This window comes from Stenella coeruleoalba, assembly GCF_951394435.1.
Source record: "Stenella coeruleoalba genome assembly, chromosome: 7".
NCBI lineage: Eukaryota > Metazoa > Chordata > Mammalia > Artiodactyla > Delphinidae > Stenella > Stenella coeruleoalba.
The window spans coordinates 86083593-86107661 of NC_137153.1; the positions used below are offsets into that span (position 1 = coordinate 86083593).

General features: G+C 41.0%; 1 protein-coding gene across 2 annotated transcripts in view; it reads left to right on the plus strand.

Annotated features, from left to right (window-relative positions):
- Nucleotides 1-859: 859 nt before the first annotated feature.
- RUSC2 (RUN and SH3 domain containing 2) overlaps nucleotides 860-24069 on the plus strand; it is a 58046-nt gene continuing 34836 nt past the window's right edge. For both annotated transcript variants that reach the window (XM_079927820.1, XM_079927823.1), the window contains exon 1: nucleotides 860-1809. The gene's annotated coding sequence lies outside the window, so the exon portion shown is untranslated. The remainder of the gene's footprint in view (nucleotides 1810-24069) is intronic.

The window sequence follows — 24069 nt, forward strand, 5'->3', positions numbered from 1 at the left end:
TTATCTGCTTCCTTGACCCAACAAGCCTGGGTCTTGGAAGAGCACAGGGTCTCAGTCTCAACTCTTTCACAGAGGATGGAACCTAGTGAGGTTCTAATAACTATTTGTTGAATGACCACCTGTCCCCACCCCTCTTTGGATAGAAGAAGAAGACAACACAATCCTCAATGTCCCACATACACCCTGCCTAGGAGCAGGAAGTGCATGAGTTCCGTTAAAGTAAAAATTATTCATGACACTTGTTAAAGATGGTAAGGCAGATATTATTTACGGGGGCTGAGGGGGGCAGGGACCATGAAGTAGCTATAGGAACCACTGCAATGGGTGCTGCAGTGGGGGAGAGATTGAGTTCAACTCAGACCCCAACAAAGACAAGTGGTAATTTATTAGCCAAGGAGCAGGGTAGGGGTCAGTGGGTGGAAAATTACAGTAAGCCTTAATCTGCTCTGGCTGCTATAATAAAACACCATAGGGACTTCACTGGTGGTCCAGTGGTTAAGATTCTGTGCTCCAAATGCAGGGGTCACGGGTTCGGTCTCTGGTTGGGGACGAAGATCCTGCATGCCCCACGACGCGGCCAAACAAAACAAGCAAACAAACAAAAAACAACACAGACTGAGTAGCTTATAAACAAATTTCTCACAGTTCTGGAGGCTGTAAGTCTGAGATCAAGGTGCCAGCATGGTTGCTAAGTGCTCTCTTGTCACAAATTTCCTCACCTGGAGGACTGGGCTAGGGAGTTCTGTGAGATCTCTTCTATAAAACTATTAATCCTAATCATGAGAGCTCCTCATGACCTAATCACCTCCCGAAGGCCCCACCTACTAATCTTTGGGGGTTAGGATTTCAACATCTGAATTTTGGAGGGACATGATCATAGCAGTTACTAAGAAGAAACATCAGGGGTAAGGGGGATTCTTGGTAGACCAACTCAACAGAATTCGTGCTGAAGGCAGGCCAAGGTGATAAGACACCAAGGATGGTCAGATACCAAGGGCGGAGAACTTCCAATAAACTGATTTAGTGAGATCCTTGCTCAAACTGGATTCTACAAGGACAAAGAGGAAAGCCCAAAGTCAACCTAAGTCCAGGGCAGACCCAGAAAAGCCTGACTAAATTTTTAGCCAAAGGAGACAGTCTTTGTCCGTTCTAGGTTTTACCGGGCTTTTTAACCCTGGCTACGCATGCGGTGCTTTTAAAAATATCAAGGCTGGGCACCATCCCACCCCTACTCCACCCTACCCGTGCTTCCAGTTCAACTGGTCTCGGCTGAGGTCAGGCTTTAGTTTTGTTTTTCTGTTTTTCCCAAGAGGTTCTACTGCGGTGTCGGGCAGAGAATCGCGGCATTAGGCTAAGGTGGATGCGCAAATGTACCTGCCTTCCACAGGGCAATTAGGCTGCGGGCGAGGGTTCTCCGGGTTCCAGTACACCCCAGCCCGCTTAGCCCGGCACCACCCCCGAGGGGGCGGGGCGCCGCCGCAGAAGGCGGGGCCACGGCTGAAGCCTCGCCGCTCGCTCCCCTCGCGGGAAAGCACTGCGCGTGACTCGCTGCGCGCATAGCCGCAGGAGCGGGGAGGTGGGCGAGCACCCGCTGGCCCACAGCGGACCGAACCACTGGCCGTCCTGAGGGGCGGCATGAAGGCAATTCAGATCGGACCATCGGCGCCACAGCTGCAGGGGGGACCGGACGTTACCAAGCTGTCTGAGAGAAGGGGGGCGCCTGCTGGTCCAGGCTGCAACACGACCCCTGCAGGGCGCGAGACTACGCCGCCGCCTACGCCGTAGGACTAAACTGAGGCGAGAAACCAGGTAGGACGTCTCTTCGGGATCGGAAGAAGTCCCGGAGACCCACTGCCCTCGCGTTCCAAATGATCCCTTAGGAGAAAAGCCCTCAGTTTGCCCACCTATCCAACCCTTAGCGCCCCTTCCCTTCCGCCCTTCCCCCTCGTCGCCGCAACCTCACCCTCCGGTCTTCCTCGACCCTCTGGACCGACCTCGTCTTCAGTCCTGTCCTGACCCTTCAGCTCTGCCATCCGCCGAACCCTCAAACACCCAGGACCAACCATCCTTTTGGGCGTCACCCCAGATCCACCCCAACTGTCTCCTCAAAGTGTCCCTTCGGAGACACCCCCTCAGCTGACTCGCGCCCAGTAGTCATCGTTGTACCCACATCTCCAGTGACGGCTCTGGGGTAGCGCGGCCGCTTAGCACTCAGCCCGGCGACTGCGGCGGGGTCCTCCGCACAACCGGGTCCTTTGCGCCCTCCGCCCCTTTGGCCCCTGCTTCCCAACTTGGTGTCTGCCTGAGCCGGGCTGGGATCGCTCTCACATCCCATTTTACCTTGGGAAAACCTTTGGACTGGCAGTTTGCCAGTCCCCTGCTACCGCTCTTACCTGTTGCAAAGGGCACCGTGTTCCCGTTGCCCAGGGCTGGCTTGGGATTACCAGGCTGGCCCTGAGGACACCATGGGACTGCCCGGGAGGCAAGGACCGTACATTATTAATTTGTATCTCCAGCGCCCAGCACAGTGCTTGGCACATGGTAGCACTCAGTAAATATTTAATGGGTGGGTGAATGAATGAGACCAATGCAGAGGCTGTGAGGCAGAGTGCTTTAGTGGGAAAAATGTCACTAGTTACATGAAGTGGGAAAAAAGGAAGGGCATCTAGGGGATTACTTGTGGTGCTTATGTTGGGAGCATAGAACTGAACATATTCAGTCTCAATTCATGCATCTAATGTCATTTACATAGAAGCTTCTATTTATCAGCTGATTTCCCTTTATGTTCTGTTTACAAAAAAAAAAAAAAAAAGTCAGGGCCAAGGCTGCAGAAATTTTTATTGGTCAGTGTGCCTCAGAGGCTGCCCAGATAATCTTGAGAGAGCTTTACCCAGGTGACGCCCCTCCTTTTGCCCTAGCGACTAACTGCTCCCTCTAAAGAAGAACTGTGGAGACTAGCCACAGTCTTTAAACCTTACTCACTGTAGCTGGTCAGCTAGTGCTTCAGGACAGGTTGGAGGAATGACCTCAGTTATTTTACCCTTTTAGCTCCTGGATACCTCCCCTCCCCTTTCCTCCACTGGAGGGGTAGACATCCCAGGCTGGCCTAGTGTGAGAAATATGAAAGATTCCTAAATACTACTGAAGTATGATCAGGTCATATGGGCCATTTATATCTCAGTAGACCAGAATCAGGCAGGGGTTACTGCTATGTGAACAGTGTCAGTAATAAACAAGAACACAGGCCTTTTAAAGATGGGATTCTCAAAGAACAGAAAGCCTGAAACCTGTTTTTGTTGATTCCTAAGAGGATGACCTGAACAGATTCAGTTTCCTGAAGCTAAGACAGGGTTCGGCGACCTCAGTTTTGGCCCCGGTTCCGTGGGGAAGTGGATGATATTGCTGAGTGATGAAACAATGGCTGGCAAGCTGCGGGAGTTTATAAGCTAAGTAGTTGCCTGACTAATAGTGGCATTATTGTCACTGGGGCTCAGCATATTACTAGATAAAATAGTGACTGGAGTTTCTTAGCAGGCTCCGTGGAAATTAAGCAGTGATACGGTTTAGGGGAGAGGGGAGATCCCACCACTCTCTCTGGTGTTCTGCTATCCGTGTCCCTCCTACTGTATGACTATAGCACACTCACCATCATTGTTTCTTTTCTGCTTTGAGCCAGGTCAGAATCTGATTTCCTCTGATTTTTATGTTAAGTGTTTAAGGTTCCTTTTTGTTAAATGTTTAAGGTTCCTTTTTGAGGCAAGGCCTGCCTAACTGGAAGCTGGGTATGTTCTCACCCATTTCTAACTTTGATTTATCCTTCTTTACTTTTTCTTTCTGCCATTCTCTGACTTATCTTTGTAACTTTACAAAGTGATACTGAAAGCAGGAAAGAGCTCCTAAGCTGAATTAAGCAGGGGCATGGTATCTGGAGACCAGTACTTTTTTTTTTTTGTTAACCAATATGTTTTTAATGGGCTTTTCTACTTTTCCCTGTCTAGGATCCCTGTTAAGACCTCAGTAGCCCCAAAACACTCTGGATTGTTTGATTTATTTTTTCTTCACTTCCAATACTTCAGAGTGTTGCCAGATAAAATACAGAATGCCAAGGTAAATTTGAATTTCAGATAAACAGCAGGGTGTCCTGTATTTTTATTTGCTAAATCTGGCAACCCTAGTTCATGGGAAGGCTTATGTGTTCTGTTTTTCTCTCTGCAACTTTAGGACAATAACTCATCCTTTTCTTCTGTTGCTCATACACAATGACTGAGCACCCTATTAAATGTCACTTGACTGAGATGGCTCACTGACTGCATGTTAGGGTAAGGGCAGGCTCTGTAGAGATAGTGCAATTGGTCAGTGTTTAGGTTACCCAGAAAACACCCATCAAACATTGACATATGATATTGTAATTCCTGTCAAATGAGTCTGTCTTGCAAAATGAGCATATTATTTTGAGTGGCCAGATATAAACATTGCTCTGGATTAACTTCAAGGGATGAGGGTGGGGTGTGGAGTGCATTCTAACGAAAAGTTAACAACTCACAGTAGAACTTCTCTTGTACCATGTTTACTGTTTTTTTTTAAGTTGTGGTAAATATATATAATATAAAATTTACCATTTTTACCATTCTTAAATATATAGTTCAGTGTCATTAAGTACATTCACACTGTTGCCCAGCCATCACCACCATCCATCTCCAGAATTTTTTCATCTTCTCAAACTGAAACTGCATAATCATTAAACGGTTAACTCTTCATTTCCTCTTCCCCCAGCGCCTGGCAACCACCATTCTACTTTCTTTCTCCATGAATTTGACTACTCTAGGTAGTTCATATAAGTCGAATCATACAATATTTGTCTCTTTGTGACTGGTTTATTTTCACTTAACATAATGTCTTCAAGGTTCATCCATGTGATAGCTTGCATCTGAATTTCCTTCCCTTTTAAGGCTGAATAAAATTCATTGTATGTATATATCACATTATTTTTATCCACATTCATCGATGGACACTTGGGTTGTTTCCACCTTTTGGCTATTGTGAATAAAACTGCTATGAACATTGGTGTACAAATATGAGTCCCTGTTTTCAATTCCTTTGGATATATACCCAGAAATGGAATTGCTGAATCATATGGTAATTCTGTGTTTAATTTTTTGAGGAACTGCCATACCATCTTCCACAGTGGCTCTACCGTTTTACATTTCCACCAACAATGTAAAGCATTCCAGTTTTTCCATAAACTTGCCAACACTTATTTTCTGTTTTGTTTTTTAAATAATAGTCATCCTAATGGGTGTGAAATGGTATCTTGTGGTTTTGATTTGCATTTCTCTAATGGCTAGTGATGTTTAGTATCTTTTCATGTACTTATTGGCTGTTTTTATATCTTTGGAGAAAAGTCTATTGAAATCCTTTGCCCATTTTTTAATTGGGTTATATGTCTTTCTATTGTTGAATTGTAAGAGTATTTTATATATTCAGGATAGAAGTCCCTTATCAGATATTATGATTTGAAAATATATTCTCCCATTTCATGCGTTGCCTTTTCACTCTGTTGATAGTATCGTTTGATGCACAAAAGGTTTTAAATTTTGATGAGATCCAGTTTACCTATTTTTTTCTTTTGTTGCCTGTGCTTTTTGTGTCACAGCCAAGAAATCATTGCCGAATCCAGTGTCATGAAACTTTTCCCCTGTGTTTTCTTCTAAGTTTTTTTAAATAGGTTTATCTTTTATGGTTAGGTTTTGATACATTTTGAGTTAATTTTTGTATGATGTGTAAGATAAGGGCCCAATCTAATTCTTTTGCATGTGGATATCCAGTTTTCCTAACACCATTTGTTGAAGACTTTCCTTTCCCCTTTGCATAGTGTTGGCATTCTTGTCGAGTATCATTTGACCAGATATGCCAGGTTTATTTCTAAGCTCTCTGTTCTCTTTCATTGGTCTGTGTGTCTGTCTTTATGCCAGTACCACACTCTTTTTTTTTTAATTTATCTTTTATTGAAGTATAGTTGAATTACAAAGTTATGTTAATTACTGCTGTACAGCAAAGTGACTCATTTATACATATATATACATTCTTCTTGATATTCTTTTCCATTATGGTTTATCACAGGATTGAATATAGTTCCCTGTGCTATACAGTAGGACCTTGTTGTTTATCCATTCTGTATATACCACTTTGTATCTGCTAATCCCAAAATCCCAGTCCATCCCTCTCCCACCCCCTCCCCCTTGGCAACCACCAGTCCATGCTCTATGCCCCTGATTCTGTTTCTGTTTCATAGATAGTTTCATTTGTGTCATATTTTAGATTCCACATATAAGTGATATCATATGGTATTTGTCTTTCTCTTTCTGACTTACTTCATTTAGTATGATAATCTCTAGTTGCATCCATGTTGCTGCAAATGGCATTATTTCGTTCTTTTTTATAGCTGAGTAGTATTCCATTGTATATATATACCACATCTTCTTTATCCATTCATCTGTTGGTGGACATTTAGGTTGTTTCCATGTCTTGGCTATTGTGAATAGTGCTGCTATGAACATAGGGGTGCATGTATCTTTTTGAATTATAGTTTTGTACAGATGTATGCCCAGTAGTGGGATTGCTGGATCATATGGTAATTCTATTTTTAGTTTTCTGAGGAGCCTCCATACCGTTTTCCACAGTGGCTGCACCAACTTGCATTCCCATTAACAGTGTAGGAGGGTTCCCTTTTCTCCACACCCTCTCCAGCATTTGTTATTTGTAGGCTTTTTAATGATGGCCATTCTGACCAGCATGAGGCAGTACCATACTCTTTTGATGACTGTAAGCTGTGTAGTAAGGAAGTATGAGTCCTACAACTGTGTTCTGCTTTTTCAAGATTTTTTTTGACTATTCAGGATCCTTTCCGATTTCATACAAATTTTAGGATAGATTTTTCTATTTCTGCAAAAAATATCATTAGGATTTTGAAAGGGATTGCATTAAATCTGTGGATTGCTTTGGGCAGTTGACATCCTTTTGTTGTTGTGGAAAGAACTACCCTCTTAACAAATTTTTAAGTTTACAATATATTATTGACTGTAGGTGCATTGTTTTACAGCAGATCTTTAGAGCTTATTCATCTTGCTTGACTGAACTTTATACCCATTGAACAACAACTCCTCATTTCCCTCTCCCCCAGTCAACCATCATTCCACTCTTTGATTCATGAATTAAACTATTTTATATTCCTCAGACAAGTGGAATCAGGCAGTATTTGTCATTCTGTGATTAGCCTATTTCACTTAGCATAATGTCCAACCATGTTGTCGAATATTGCAAGTATTGACAGCTTAACAATATTAAGTCTTACCATCCATGAACACAGGATATCTTTCCATTTATTTGTATCTTCTTTAATTTCTTCCAGTAACATTTTATAGTTTTCAGTGGTTAAGTTTATTCCCACATATTTTATTCTTTTTGATGTGTTGTAAATGAAATTATTTTCTTAATTTCCTTTTCAGATTTTTCATTATTATTGTCTAGAGACACAACTGATTTTATGTTTTATATGTTGACTTCGTGTCCTGAAACTTTGCTGTATTCATTTATTAATTCTAAGAGTTGGGGAGGTAGATCTTTAGGGTTTTCTACATATAAGACCATGTCATCTGCCAACAGTAGTGCAGATGCCTTTTATTTCTTTTTCTTGCCTAATTGCTCTGGCTAGGACTTCCAATACTATGTTGAATAGAAGTGGCAAAACCATATTTACTCTTAACACACAGTCTTAGGGGTTTGATGATTGGTTTGGTTTGATGCTTAAGGATGTAAGTCCATAATAGATGCTGAGAACAAAACTATATTTTAGCATAGTATATTAGTGTTAACAGTGAGTCATCAAGAAAAAGTTAAGTTATAGCCTATACACTGTGATTAAAACAAAAGTGTGGGGGCTTCCCTGGTGGCACAGTGGTTGGGAGTCCGCCTGCCGATGCAGGGGACGTGGGTTCGTGCCCCAGTCTGGGAGGATCCCACATGCTGCAGAGCGGCTGGGCCTGTGAGCCATGGCCACTGAGCCTGCGCGTCCGGAGCCTGCGCCTCCAGAGCCTGTGCTCCACAACGGGAGAGGCCGCAGCAGTGAGAGGCCCGCGTACCGCAAAAAAAAAAAAAAACAAAAAAAAAAGTGTGTAAGTGAAAGTGTACATTTTAAAAGAGTTTTATCAAAATACCTAAAGTTTAAAAAAAATTAATTTTGATACTTAAAGAAGAAAACTTCTGTTCTCTGGAATTCTTGGTTTAATAAGTTAGTCTTTTATCTTCTCTAGGAAATGAGACAGCTCTGAAATGTCTTCTGTGGTTTTGGCTTCTTGTGTGGTCCTGTGGTCAAGGACAACAAATTGATAACTGGGTGGAGAGGGGAAAAAAGGGCCAGCCAACTTCTGGCTAGATTTAGTTATTTTAGGGTCCAAAGTTTATACTTAAGTTTACCTTAGAATCCTAAAATCTATATTTAACTTGTTTACCTGTTTTTATACTTTTGTGCTTCCTTTCTTTTTTTGTATAATTATTCTAAGAAAGAAAATGCAGCCTTATATTTAGTGTACTTAGGGAAAAATGAAAAATTATTTTTTATCCATGTTCAGGTAAAGGAAAAAAAAGGAGATAAGCATATTCCTAAAGTCAGTATAGATAGAATTTAGAAGACCCCAAGGAAAAAAGCAAAAACTCAAGATGGGAGAGTTGGGGACCTAGTGCTGATCCCATTCATCCAAGAGTTGTTTCTCTTACAAAATGTTATTTTCTTATTATCTGAAGGATGTTGTATTCTGTTTATTTAAAGATACAGACAAACTTTGTTATCAGACCAACCTATTCCCTGTACGTTGTAGATAGCTAGAGTTTTTCTGTAAGGCTAATCATTTCCTTTTATTTTTTTATTTTTGATAGTATCTTTTTTTAATTTATTTTTTTATTTTGGTTGTGTTAGGTCTTCGTTGCTGCACACAGGCTTTCTCTAGTTGCGGTAAGCAGGGGCTGCTCTTCATTGCGGTACACAGGCTTCTCATTGTGGTGGTTTCTCTTGTTGCAGAGCACAGGCTCTATTTTTGAATATATATATTCAAAAATATATATATATATTTTTTTTTACCCCCAACCTCAATATGAAGGTTGTACCAAAATATGCTTATATTGGCAAAGTGTGAAAATGCCTATTTTACTTTCCTTCCCTTAACTATTATTATTTTGTTTGATAATTGATAAACAAAAGATAGTATTTTAAATCTTATTGTTTGCTCATATCTTGCCCATTTTCCTATTATTTCAAGTGAATAAGGCAGTCACAAAAGAACGAATACTGCATGATTCCACTTACATGAGGAATCTAAAATAGTCAGAATCAGAGATGCAAGAAGTAGAATGGTGGTGGCCAGGAGCTGGAGGAGAGGGAAATGGGGAGATGCTGTTCAACCTGTATAAAGTTTGAATTATGCAAGATGCATAAGTTCAGGAGATCTGCTGTACATTATGCTTATAGTTAGCAATAATGCACTATATACTTAAAAATTTGTTAAGAGAATAGATCTCATGCTATATGTTCTTACCTCAATTTTAAAAAAAGATCTTAGGTTTTAGCAATCAATTCACATAAATTCTTTACATATAAGGATATTGGCATTTTGTTATATTTGTGTCAAATATTTGTCTTTTAATTTTGTTTATGACTTGACATCTAGAATTTTACAGTTTCTATATGGTCAAATCTTTAGTTTTCTGTTGTGACTTTGGTACACCTTCTTTCAATAAATACTCTGGGAGTCTATGTCCTGAGTCTGAGGCTATTGGGTACAGATTTCTGTGACAAACTGTCTCTCTCTTTATTTTTTTTCCAATTTTATTGAGATATAACTGACATATAATATTGTGTAAGTTTAAGATGTACAGTGTGTTGATTTGATACACTCATATATTGGAAAATGATTACTACAATAGGATAGTTAAATCTCCATCGCTTTACATAATTACCATTTCTTTTTTGTGATGAGAACATTTAAGATCTACTCTCTTAGCAACTTTCAAATATATAATACAGTATTGTTAACTATAATCACCATGCTATACATTAGATCCCCAATTTATAATTGGAAATGTTTACCCTTTGACCAACATTTCCCCCACCCCCCAGCACCTGGCAACCATTCTACTCTTTGTTTCTATGAATTTGGCCTTTTAAGATTCTACATATAAGTGATATCATACAGTATTTGTCTTTCTCTTTCTGACTTATTTAACTTAGCGTAATGCCCTCAAGGTCCATCCATATTGTCACAATGGTAAGATTTCTTTCTTTCTCATGGCTGAATAATATAAAGAACTCTATACATATGGTTCTCTCTGATTGAAATCCTTCCCCTGACCTGCATGCATATTTCTACTCCTCCTTTAAGAATCTACTCATATGACTCCTTTCCGAAACCTTTCCTGATGACCCCCTGCAAATTTGGGTATAATTTCCACTGTGCTATCATTGGCCTTGTCTGGGGCTCCATTACAGCGGTTAACGCGTTATTTACATAGCTGTAAACTCTGTGAGGGCAGAAATAGTCTTTGAATCCAGGGTCTCTGAAAGATCCAGAGAGAGAGCTTGATCTCTTCCATTTTTTAAGTTCTTCATGTGTTAAAAATGATTGAAATCCAAAGCAGAATTCTAATAATTTTGGTATATTTAAAATATTTACCTTAACAAATTCATTTTGTAATATGAAAATGACTGTGTTTAGGACAAACCACATGATCATCTCAGTAGATGCAGAAAAAAATTTGACAAGTCCATGATAAAAACACTCAACAAACCAGAAGTAGAACTTCCTCAGCCTGGTAAAGGGCATCTATAAAAAACCCTGTAGCTAACATTATACTTAATGGTGAAAGACAACTGAAAGCTTTCCCTCTAAGATCAAGTATAAGAGAAAGTTGGTCATTCTCAACACTTCTATTCACCATTGTATTAGAAGTTCTAGCCAGAGCAAATAGACAAGAAAAAGAAATAAAAGATATTCAGATTGAAAAGGAAGTAGAACTATTTGCAGATAACATGATCTGGTATATAGAAAATGCTAAGGTAGCCACAAAAAAAACTATTATAACTAATAAATGAGTTGAAGATTGTAGGATGCAAGATCGATGGATATAGGGTTTCTTTTAGGGGTGATAAAATATTCTGAAATTAGACTGTGGTGATGGTTGCCCAACTCTGTGAATACACTAAAAACCACTGACTTGTACACTTTAAAAAAGTGAATTTTATAGTATGTGAATTATATGTCAAAAGAGTTGTTGTTTTTTTTTTAATGACTACAGTTATAACTTCATGTGTAAATAAGGATAAAAGGCTAATTTGAAGCCCTTTGTGATTGTCAGTCTTGGGCCAAAGATTTTCCTGTCCTTTTTTCCCCCAACTTGTGAAAGACTCTATTTTCTGCTCTATATTCCTGGTGTTACCAACCAGGGTTCTTGGCCTCCTTAATCAGTAGAAGTTGATCAGAGTCCAGACAAGAAATTCAGGCAAGGCTTTATTGGGGCCCCTGCTGCAGCAGTGGGCAGTGAGAACAAACAACAGGTTCCCTTGCTTGTTGGCTCCCCGAGGGGGGGCAAACTTGTTTCTTACATGGGATGAGGGTAGGGGTGTGTCCAGAGCTCTGGCCAGAGGGGTGGCTTAGGTGTTTTGCCCACCCCTTAGGTGGTGGTGTGGGCAGGGGCATCCGCAGGACCCTGCTTTTGCTCCCCACCCCCTGCTTTTGCTCCAGGCTCTTCAAAAGTGGCAGTTGGGTTTTTTGGTCTCTTTGTATCTTTTGGGTCCAGAATTTACCCTAACTGCAGGCATGCAATTATTTTTAGTCCCAGACAGTGTCTTTGTATTTTGTTGCTGAAGTGTGTCCAGGTACAAGCACTGCAGCGCTGCAGCAAAGGGTCTCAGGTCCCAGCCTGTCTCACTGGTGCCCAGCACAATGCCAGACAAATAGTATAAGTTCAATAAATATTTGTAGAATAAATGAATAAATTATGACAGCTGAACTGACTTTAAGCCTAGTTCAGCAAATCAGCTACATTTCTGAGGTTTTTTTCTCTATCACCAAGGATCCATGAATTTAGTGACAGTCACAGAAATTATAGACTGGTCCTATGATGAGTTTGGTTTTAGCCCTATAGAGCAACTTTTAAAGAAGACAGAATGGTCAGTTATGACTGGTAGACTAGATAAAGCTCTTTCCAAAAAAAGATCTATGAACTGAGCTGAACATGAACATAAGTAAGAGTTTTTTAAATTAAGATAAATATACAAAAACCATTTAAAAATAAAACAATAACAAAATAAAAGAAATTTAATTCACCTGTAATCCTATCTGCCTATCCTTTCTGTTTACATGCATATATAATTTTGCAGGAATATAACTGTTAGCATTAAAATTATTTTGTATTCTGCTTTATTTTAATTAACCTTGTTTCATAAACATTTATCCATGTTGCTGTTTAGGCTTTATGGTTTATGGCTTAGTGTATTCTATTCAGTTGTTGAAATATCCTCACTGGTAGTCCTTTAACATCTTTAAAACTTCATTGATATTACAATCATTCTTTTAAAAATGTACTCACCTAGTAATGAACCTAACTCTGAATAATAACCCCTTACCTTTTATTTGTCTGTACTTAAACAGCTAGAGAAAATTGTACAGTCCAGTAGGTTTAGTATCACTTTCATCATCACCAAACTTATGCTGGCCAGCAGTCTTACTATATTTCTGTTACAAGGTTATTCCTCTACTCTTTATAACAAATATTTTATACCTTCACTACCCTCCTCAACCTCTGACCCTCCCATCTTCCTTCCATATACTCTATGATGACCTTGACTCATATACCTCAAAGAAAAAGGAAGCCATCAAACATGAACTTTCTTACTTCCTACCACCAATCTGCAAATCTGTCTATAGCCATCCTCTCTTCACTAGTTGCAGGGAGGAGTATCTCACCTCTTAACAAAAGCTAATCTCTCCCTGGTGAACTGGATTGCATACCCTCTATTGTTTAGCTGTTTTGAGATGTTTTTATACAGCAGAGAGTATTAAACCTAAATGATATACTTTGTAAACTACCCCAAACAAACCTATACTCTGAGTAAAAACACTGATTGCTATACAAATGGAACTTCAAGACAATTCCCTGATGCCACCCCACTTCCACACACCTCTTTTGATTTGTTTGCTGATCCTAAGTTCAACCTATATAGAAATCCTTTTTTTTAAATCTATTTTTTTTATTTATTATTTTTGGCTCATTTTGCTGAAGCATATTCCGTAGTAGCTTTCTAAGAAAGGATACATAGTAGGAACATTTTTGAAATGAATGTCTGAAAGTATATATATTTAAACTCTCACAGTTGATAATTTGGCTGTGCATGAAACCTTAGGCTAGAAATCAGTTCCTCTCAGAAATCTGAAAGTACTGCTCCACTGGTTACTAATTAGATTCCATCATTGTTAAGCCGAATGCCATTCTGATTTCTATTTGTATGTAAACTTTTAAAATTAATTAATTAATCAATTAATTTATTTTTGGCTGTGTTGGGTCTTCCTTGCGGTGCGCAGGCTTCTCATCGCGGTGGCTTCTCTTGTTGTGGAGCACGGGCTCCAGAGCACGCGGGCTTCAGTAGATGCGGCGCGTGGGCTCAGTAGTTGTGACTCATGGGCTCTTAGAGCACAGGCTCAGTAGTTGTGGCGCATGGGCTTAGTTCCTCCGCGGCATGTGCATCTTCACGGACCAGGGCTCGAACCCGTGTCCCCTGCATTGGCATGCGGATTCTTAACCACTGCGCCACCAGGGAAGCCTTATATAGAAATTCTTGAGCCACTACTGCTTCTCAGGGGTGTTGCTTCATCATTTAATTCCTCCTTTCTAAACCTTCAACATCAGTGGAGGCAAAGTTATAAAAAAATAAAAGAAAGCGTACCAAGTGTATTTCCCAGACACAAGTCTCCAAATTGAAAGGGCCCACTGAGTGCCCAGCACAACAAATAAAAATAGCCTACCCCAGGGTACCTCATCATAAAAATCTAGAAAACTAGGGATATAGAGAAATTTTTAATCTGTCATTTTTTTTTAAAGTTTACATACAGGGACTTCCCAACAAGAAAGAAGAAATCATGGGATCTAGAACACAGGGCAACTAATAGAAGAGAGGCAAAGGCAATTCCTAGCATGATGAGAGAGAGAAGTCCAGCATGAAGTGGTGTTGTAAGCCAGAGAGGAGAGTCAATTCAGAATGTATCAGAAAAGAAAGTTCCAGAAGGATTATGTTCCGGGGGGAAACAAAAAGGAACTGTGTTTGACCATATGGAAAGTTAGATTTAGATTGAGAGCAATTTTTACCATTCCGCTAGAGAATTTGTGAGGATTTAGGGACAAATATATAGAAAAATAAAAGAGAGCCAAGTAGTAAAATTAAATTATAAATTATGCAGTAATAATAAGGGTCCACAGACTACCAAGTCATAGCAAACACTGGATATTAATTAAATCAGAAATTGTGTGGACTTCCCTAGTGGTCCAGTGGTTAAGACTCTGTGTTCCCAATGCTGGGGGCCCAGGTTCGATCTCTGGTCAGGGAACTAGATCCCACGTGCTGCAACAAAGATCAATTGAAAAAGATCCTGCATGCTGCAACTAAGACCTGGCGCAGCCAAATAAATAAATATAAAAAAAAAAAAGAAATTGTGAGGAAGGTGGTGGATGTAGGAAGTCAAGAGAATGTTTAAAATCAAGAAATAATTAAATACATATATGATTTATAAACATGAACATAAATGCCAGATGAGACAGCTAAAAGATTGGAAAGTAGTGGTCTCTGGAGAAGGACACAGAGGTAGAAAGGGGTAGAGCTGGGGACTGCTATTTTCCATCATAAACTTTATACTACAATTTATCTTTGTAATCATGTGCATATATTAATTTGATAAAATCAATATTAATTTAAAAATCCCCTGACACCACATCACCCTCTGGGTATTGACTGTCTCATTTAACAGCCAACCTTTTTTGACCACCCAGACTGTCTGCTCAATTGTCCATTCACTTTTGCACCCTCTGCTGTCTAGCTTCATTTCCACTAACCACACCCCTGAAATTGTTTATGTCAAGATCACCAGTGAACTCCCCGTTGCCAAATAAAATGGACACTTTCAAAGACGCTCGTTTTCTTTCAGTTTTTCTAAGACACCAACCACTTTCCTGTCTCAGGCCCTTTCACACATGTCATTTCCTCTGCTTGTAATGTTGTCCCCAACTTTTCACCTGTTTAAATTCCCTTCAACTAACCTTTCAAGGCTGAACTTAAACATCAGTTTCCCAGAGAGGCCTTCCCTGACCTCTTAATCAAGCCCTTAGTCAGTCTTAATCAGATCCGCTTAATACTCTGTACTTTATTTTCATGGCATTTATCACACTTTGTAATTATATTTTTATTTATGTGATTGTTTGTCTGCCTTCCTCCACTAGATTGTAAACTTCATGAGGGCAGGGATAGCATCTATTTTGTTTACCACTTCCTGGCCTATAGGAATCTGCCCAAAGACTGAATTAATAATCCTCGAAAGAGGTGTTGAAGGAGGGCCTAGAATTAGAGCACTGATTGTAGGAATTAGAAGAGAGGATAGACTTGAGAGCTTTTCTACGGCAGAAGCTATGGGACTTGGATAGGGTCTCCTGGGATACATGTCTGGAAATAATTAGACCCTTTAAGGAGAATCTTGTCAGCCCATGAGTTTATGTAGAGGACTCACTTTCACTGTCTTCTGCTGACAGTGAGCAGTTCAGGTAGTCATGTAACTGAATTCGCTGTATTCACTGGGTGGGAAATTCTTGATTCACAGATAATTTGCATATTTACTCTAACCTTTCTATGTATTCCCTCGGGATTTTTTTTTTTTTTTGGTAATAAATTTATTTATTTATTTATTTTTGGCTGTGTTGGGTCTTCGTTGCTGGGTGCAGGCTTTCTCTAGTTGCGGCGAGCGGGGGCTACTCTTCGTCGCGGTGCGCGGGCTTATTGTGGTGGCTTCTCTTCTTGCAGAACAGGGGCTCTAGGCGCGTGGGCTTCAGTAGTTGTGGCACACAGGCTCAGTAGTTGTGGCACACAGGCTTCATTGTTCCGCAACATGTGGGATCTTCCCGGACCAGGGCTCGAACCTGTGTCCCCTGCATTGGCAGGTGGATTCTTAACCAGTGCGCCACCCATGAAGTCCCGCCCTCAGGATGTTTTCTGGGACAGAGCCACTTTACAACTTTCAGGAGGACAAAGAACAGAGCCATGAGGGTTAAAAAATTTGAGGTTGTGGGCCTGTTGAAAAGAAAAGCTCTGGGTATGACTGTGACAAGATTCCCTGGTGTGAGTTGGTAAGTTGAACAGTAGTGCAGCCTCAAAAAGGCAATAGGAGGGATCTAGGCTCAAAGAAAGAAGAGATTCCCGATTCATGTTCATTATAGTTGCCGTTTACTGAGCACTCACTAAATACCAATCACTGTTCTAGATGTTTCTATATCTTTTAACTTCCACCAGCACCCTGTGAGAGGAGATACTATATTATCCCCATTGTACAGGTGAAGAAACCCAAGCTGAGGGGAATCAAATAACTTGCCCAGTGCTACAGAATTAGTCCATAAGAGCAGAGTTAATATACCAGCTTTTTTTTAGCTCCCTTTTTTTTTTTTTTTTTTGACCACACCTCACAGCATGCAGGACTTTGGTTCCCAGAACAGGGATCGAACCCGCGTCCCCTGCACTGGAACCTTGAAGTCTTAACCACTGGACCATCAGGGAAGTCCCTAGCTCCCTTTGTTGGCCAGAAAGAAATAAAAGTGCATGGCCTGAAGCTGGAAAGAGCAAATCAGGGTTCAATTTCTTCATTGTAAATGGACAGTAATTTGTTAGTTGAAGTGAGCTCCTATGCCTTAAACAAAAGTGTGTGATGTAAATAGGGACTGAACTCCTGCAGAATGAATAGGAATAAAAATGGGGCTCAACTGAGAGCAAGTTATTGAGATTCTAGTGACTCCTTCAAGGGTCAGAATTTTCAACCAAAACACAGGTAATTTGGGTTGTCAATTCAGTATAAATTTGTCCCTGATTTAATAAATATGCTAACTGACGTCCCTGGACAGAGATGGCTTTTTGAATTAGCTGTCTTTCCTTTGAATATAGCACATTCCGAAGCCTACTTTATAGTTTGTATGTCATAGTTATTTAATTATTTGTTAGTCTCCCCAGGTGAACTATAAGCTCCATGAAGGCCTGCTTTGTTCACATAGTGCAGTGCCTTGCACTTCATAGGTGCTCAGTTAATGTTTATTGACTGATTCATCTAGTCCTTGGGCAAGACTGGCATCTGAGGTTCTCAGGGCCACAAACAAATTCTTCTATACATCTGCCCAAAGCAGGGAAGGAAGTCCTCCCAGAGCCTTGTTGTGCTTCTAGGTTGGGCTATTAGATTCCCTAGGTCCTGCCTCCTTTGGGTGGGGCCCCAGAGGCTTGATGCCACTGGGGCTCTGGTTTGGCAGTGGGGCTTGTCTTTGTTCTGAGATATTAACTGTAAATGGATCATGCTTATTTCCTGTTCTCAGGAGAACTCAGTGGGACCACAACTGAGGGGCAGTGAGAACACAGAGTTACTGTGTACTCTGCTGGAACCTCCCCATTGCTACCCAGAGATGGCTCCAATATACGTTAGCCAATCAGGGAATTCCAAACCCTTTTCCTGAACTCTAAACAGCTTGAGGAATCTCTCCAGCTGGAATTGGAAAAGCTCCTAGCCAGGAGAGCCAAGTCTTATGTAACTTTACAGACTGCCCTTTTTTAGGAAAAAACAAACTGTTCCTCAGCTAGTGCTGGATTTTTTGAGACACATCCTGCATTCTTTCCTAGATGCTCAGCAGCCCCATTGGAAGCAGCCAACAGGCTAGAGTTGAAGACTGATGAGGTTCAGCAGGGAGAGATAACGAAAGAGGGATAGAGGATGTCTGTCATTCTGGCTGGAGCATGCTATTCTGGTTCTCATGCTGCAGCTCGCACTAGCAGTAAAGGGAGTTCAGTGTTGAGGTGAAGGGAGAGGAGCTGTACCTGGGGATATTTGCCCTGCACATTCCAGAAGCCAACCACTGTACCCCCTTTATCTTCTTAGCACCCCATACCCCAGGAGGGAGGACTAGAACTAAGTGTGTGTAAATATGTCCACAGCTGTAATGAACCAAATTCTTCTCTAGAAAAGGAAATTTTCCCAATTTACTTTGGTGAAGATTCAGTTCCTCCTTAGTTCAATTCAGTAAACATTTTAAGCCATGTGCCAGGCTCTAGGCTAGGTTAAATGACTACAGAGATGAATAAGACAGTCTCTATCCTTAACGTGCAACCAAGAAGGAAAGAGAAAATGTATGTAAACAATTATAATACACTTCCTTGCTTTATAGTCCTGTGTACTTTATGTAATTCTTTTACTCTTAACTCTCTTATAAAGGTAACCGTCAGGTTTATATCCACGTGTGAACTTATGGGCTTCCTAATTTATGATTTTTTAAAAATACAAGAAAATCTCCCCTTTTTAGATGTGAGCAGTTATTTTACTAAATTATTTATGAAATGGGCAGGCACAACTTTCAAGAATATTCTTATATTAATTGTTTTTATTTCCATAATTTTCTCAATTGTTTTTATTTCCATAATTTTCTCAAGCTAATATGTGGCATTTTAGAACTTTGAATGTAACTTGAATCTTTCAAAATAACAAATAGCTTTCTCAGTGAATTATGATTTGCCTTAGACATGCCTGTAGCTTTTGGTTCTTCCCTGAAATAAAGTATTAGGCAAACATCTAGCACAGCGGACTATTATTATTGTAAGTATTAGTCTTTATCTATAAGTCATTCATTTCCTTCTAGCCTGTGGTGTGTGGTGAGGTATAACTCCAGTGATTACTGACCCTTTGCACATTGTTCTTAGGTTGCTTCTATAGTAGTTTGATCACTGTTTGCAAAGCCTTTAACTATTTGTGATAGAGCCTAGATTTACAGCCTTAAGTCTTTGCTCAAAATAAGCTCACCCCTAGCCTCAGGCCTTTCATCCATATTTACTATGTCCAAACTCATCTAACTGTTGATAGTTTGCTCGCTGTCCACAACCATACCACATATAGAAGTGGGCAAGATAGGGAAAAGAGAAAGACTTGAGACCTAAGTCAATTCAAGTGTGGGTTTGGAACCTGGGAGCAGGAGAAAAGGGAAAAAAAAAAAAAGAAAGAAAGAAAAAAGAAATGGCCTGGTAGAGGCATGGGATAGTATTATTAAGCAAAAATAGAAGGATAAAGACTGTTTATGGCTCAGTCTGCACTCCAGAATGATAATGCAATAAGCTAAATTCCGCAGATGTTTCTGAAGCACTTTATATGAAGGGAATTAGCCAGTCTGTCAGCTTCAATACAAATAACCTCAGAATTCTTCCTTCACATTCCTCAGTGGCTTCTTAGGGGGGAGCTGCCTCTGAAGTATATGCATCAGCCCTGTGGGAAGAGGAAAGAGGATCCCTAGGCAGGCTCAGCAGAGTCAGAATTTTGAGAAATATACTTTGAATAGAGAGGGCTTTAAGGTCTAGAGCAGAGGTCAGCAAATTATGGCCCATGCCAGAGTAACTTTATATGGTTTTTACATTCACACAAGCTGAGAATGGTTTTTACATTTTTAAAGAATTGTTTAAAAAAGGCGGCGGGGGTGGGGGCGGAGGTTGGAATATGTAGCAGAACTTTATTGCCCACAAAGCCTAAGTATTTACTCTCTGGCCCTTTACAGACAGAGTTTGCTGAAAGGAGGGTTTACTGAAAGCTCACCAGAAGCTGCAGGATGTTGCAGAGTCTGTTTTGAACCCTAGGGTAGGCACTTGCAGAAAAAGAGGTATCAGCATCAATGAAGAATAGATTTCTATTTCTCCTCTCCAAAAGCTCTGGAGACCTGGCAAACTAACCGATTGCCGGGCCAGAAAGAGTGAAGCCTTGTGTTGGGTTTAGAATACAGTGTTGCCTTTGTTCTAACTGAGCAGTGGAATACATCCTTTCATTAATGCTGCTTTATCAGGGCTTTCGGCTAAATCTAGTTTGAAATACTACTGTTCAGTCCTGTATCAAAGGGATACAAGTCTCAGATCAGTGTCCTGGGCCCAGGTGTAAGGGAGAATTAGGTTTGTAGATGGAGCAAGTGGGTGAGTAGAGGCATTTCTTTTTGCTTGCATTTTTCTACTTTCTCTATTACACATTAGTGGAAGTTAATACCTTGTATCTAGATAAACAGATTCCTAACTGTTTCAACCATTCCTCAAACCAGTGGTGGGGATTATAGGCCTGAAAGAAAGGAACTGTACCTCCAAGCACAGACCAGGTTCACTTCCCAACATGGCCACCGTGACCTAGAAGAAGGAAAATACATAAGGCCTGGGCTCTCTACCTATATGCATGAATGACAGTTATATTTCTAAAATACTTTATCCAAAGAATTTATAGCATTTAAATTTTTTGCTACTTATTTTTTATTGAAGTATAGTTCATTTACAATGTGTCAATTTCTGCTATATAGCAAAGTGATTCAGTTTTTTATATATATATTCAGTTCTATATATTTATGATATATTTTTAATATATTTATGATATATATTTTTTAAATATTCTTTTCCATTATGGTTTATCATAGGATATTGAATATAGTTCCCTGTGCTACAAAGTAGAACCTTGTAGTTTATCCATTCCACATATAATAGCTCACATCTGCTAACCCCAACCTCTCACTCCACCCCTCCCCCAATCCTCTCACCCTTGGCAACCACCAGTCTGTTCTCTATGTCCGTAATTCTGTTTCTGTTTCATAGATAGGTTCACTTGTGTCATATTTTAGATTCCACATATAAGTGATATCATATGATATTTGTCTCTCTTTCTGACTTCACTTAGTATGATCATCTACAGCTGCATTTTTGCTATTTATTATTCTAATTGTTCGAATATTTTTTTCTTGCCATAACACCAGAAGGTAGATACAATTAGCCCCTTTTCCAAATGGTAAACCTAGAACTTTGAGAGGACAGGTACCCTGCCCCAAGATGACCCAGCAAGTCAGAGAAAAAGCCAAGAATGAAAGCAGTATTCCTATCCTTGGGCATCCTGCCACTATCCTAGGCATGAGTAGCTTCCAAATGAAGCTAAGATCAAACCCTATATCTCTAGTCATCATATCTGATTGTTTCTGAGGCTGCGTTGTTGTTATGATGACCAGGTAGATAAGCCTTGAATGACAGAAGAAAAAGTACTGAACGAATGGTTCACCAGCCTACCTTCCTGCTCCACGAGATGTTGATATGTTGTGTCTCTGATGATGGTTATGAGTCAGCCTTAGGCAGGAAGATGATGGAGTCACTGTTATTGTGTGCTTGGCTGCTTGGCTGCTTTCTTTGCACTTCAGCATTCCTACCTGGTATGTGGTACATTTTTGTCATTCCACAGCGGCCTGCTGTGCACATGACCTCTCAGTAGGCCAGTCCCCATCTATTTACATCAGCTATCCAGCTGCCAGCCTCCTCGCATCCCTGTCTGCCTGATGGAACAAGATGAAACTGTGTTAGGAACTGCCTTTCAGGGACGTGAGTGGGATACCCACGGAGTTCCAGATACTGTGGTAAAGTGTAAGGTCCCAGGGACCCCACCCTCTAGGCCTTGGGGGAGAAAGAGGCTTTCAGGAAAGATTTTTCTGGGCACTGACTCCTCGCCAGATGAAAGCTGGTTTCTTGGTATTTCTATCCTATTGTGTCATTTCTAGGAAGAAGCTCTGGCCAAATAAATTTTCAAGGGATTTGATATACCTGCTAAAAATTCTGTGCAAATAAAATAAGGACCAGCCTAACCATCCTTTATTTCAAATATCCTATAAAACCCTCCCAGGTGGGCTTTTTTCTTTTTCTCACAAGGTCAGCACTCACAGCACTCATCTGGGACTTGTGACTGACAAGGCTGAGCTTCTGGTTAGTTAAGTAACAGTCTTTCCTTGATTTTATCCAAGTCATTTCAGTGCAACCAATGTGTGTGTGTGTGTGTGTGTGTGTGTGTGTGTGTGTGTGTGTGCCCGCCCTTCCAAAACAACGTATTAAGTCTCTTGTCCAGGGCCTACCTGACTCAGGAAAATGCCATGAACAACAGCTCTCAATTGAGGTCCACCTGGTTCCGAAGATTTGGGACCAGACAGCTGGACATATGACAGCTCTGTTTGTTCCTTTTTCCCCTTCCCTGTCCCTGTTGATACTAAACTGTTTCAACAAGGCTTGTTTCCTCCAGAATCCAACTTAGCATCCTGGAGAAGCCTGAGGCCACTCCTGTAGCAGGAAGCTGCCCTAGATTTGGGCAGTAACCAGTAGAACTTGATACTGACGGCAGAGTGTAAAAATAAACACCTCCTACAGTGCTGTCTTAATCCACTCGCATCAGAGTTGCTATTATTAACCTATAGGCCTCACAGGCAGCTGTGATGGGCAGACAACAGCCTGGACAGACCTATCCTGCCAGCTTGGGATCAGACTGTTTCTTTCCTCGGTCTACTGGAATCTGATCTGGGGCCCCTGGAGAAGCACCAGCAGTCTGGGAGCATGCCCCACAACAGGTAGTACTAGAGATGGATTAGTGTCTTTGGTTTGGGAAAGCCTTAGGCTCCTAGGGCCAGCCTGCCAGGCCAGAGTGTAATGGGCACCGGGTTACTGATTCAGTCCTAGTGCAGGGGAGGGGAAAAAAGGAACATGACTCTTTCCAGTTCCTTTGGCTCTTTTGAAGAGGTTTTGCCTGCCAGTTCCCTGGACCTGGAGCCTTTAGGTTTTCTGGGAAATTGGGAAAGGAGAGAGGTAAGGACTCCATTGGTCATTGACAAAGATATAATAATAATAGTGACCATAACTGAGCACTTACCTTGTGTCAGGCACTTACGTATAATATCTTATTTCATTCTCCCTCAAGCCTTTGAGGGAAAATATCGTGACAGTTTTACAAATGAGGAAGCTAAAGTTTAGTGAAGTTGAATAACTTCCCGAAGTCCACAGCTGGCAAGTAGCGTGTCAGATTTGAATCCAAACCTGTCAACACCAAAATCCATACCCTGAATCATTACAGAAACTAGGCTCCTGAATATTCCAGACCCAGACAAGACTCCAGACACCTGCTTTAAAAATTTTTTGTTTAATATCAGTTTACTCTTACTTTAATCTTACAACCAAAGCAGATACAGTATCTGGTACAAAGAAATGGTCTTTGCCGCTGACCGCTAGTGAGGCAGTCCCGGTGCTCTTACCAAGCACCGTGAGCTGGACTCAGAGACTGTTACCTGAAGTCTATTGGAACGTAAGTCACATCCGGGAAAAGGCTTTTGACTTGACTGAGGGGTCTCTGGGACTATGACCCCTCTGCTGAGAATAGGGTCAGACTAGAACCTAGTTCCTTGAGGAGCAAGGCTTTGATGGCTTCTAGCAGTCATGCTGAGGGAGGAGTGTGCTTGAATGAAAGTATTTCCTTGAAGGGCAGTTATGCATCTCTATCCTTTCTCCTGCCTCCCCCACCCTGTCTCCACAACTGGCTTGTGGTAATTCAATCTAGATTCTTCTCATAGCCTATTTCACTGTGCATATGTGGCCTTTTATTTACAGCCTTTGACAGTCTGATTGGATAACAGCTTACCAGCCTGCAGGACTCAGTCCACTGCCTTGGGGGAGGGGAAGCAGAAAACACTCTGGCTTTGCTTCCTAGAGCCTAGAAGCCAAAAGGAACAGCCAAAGGAAGAGCAAAGGGTTGACCACGCTGAACAGTCAAGAAGCATAGGGGCCTTTTTTGTCCCAGCTAACTTGCTTTTGCAAATATACACTGGAGAGCTATCCCCCAAGTAGAGCAGCCCACGTTGGACCCACCCCTGGTACACTGTCTCTGGTCTTCGTAGTTTCCTGCTCCTTGCTGCTCACCTATACGCAGCATTAGG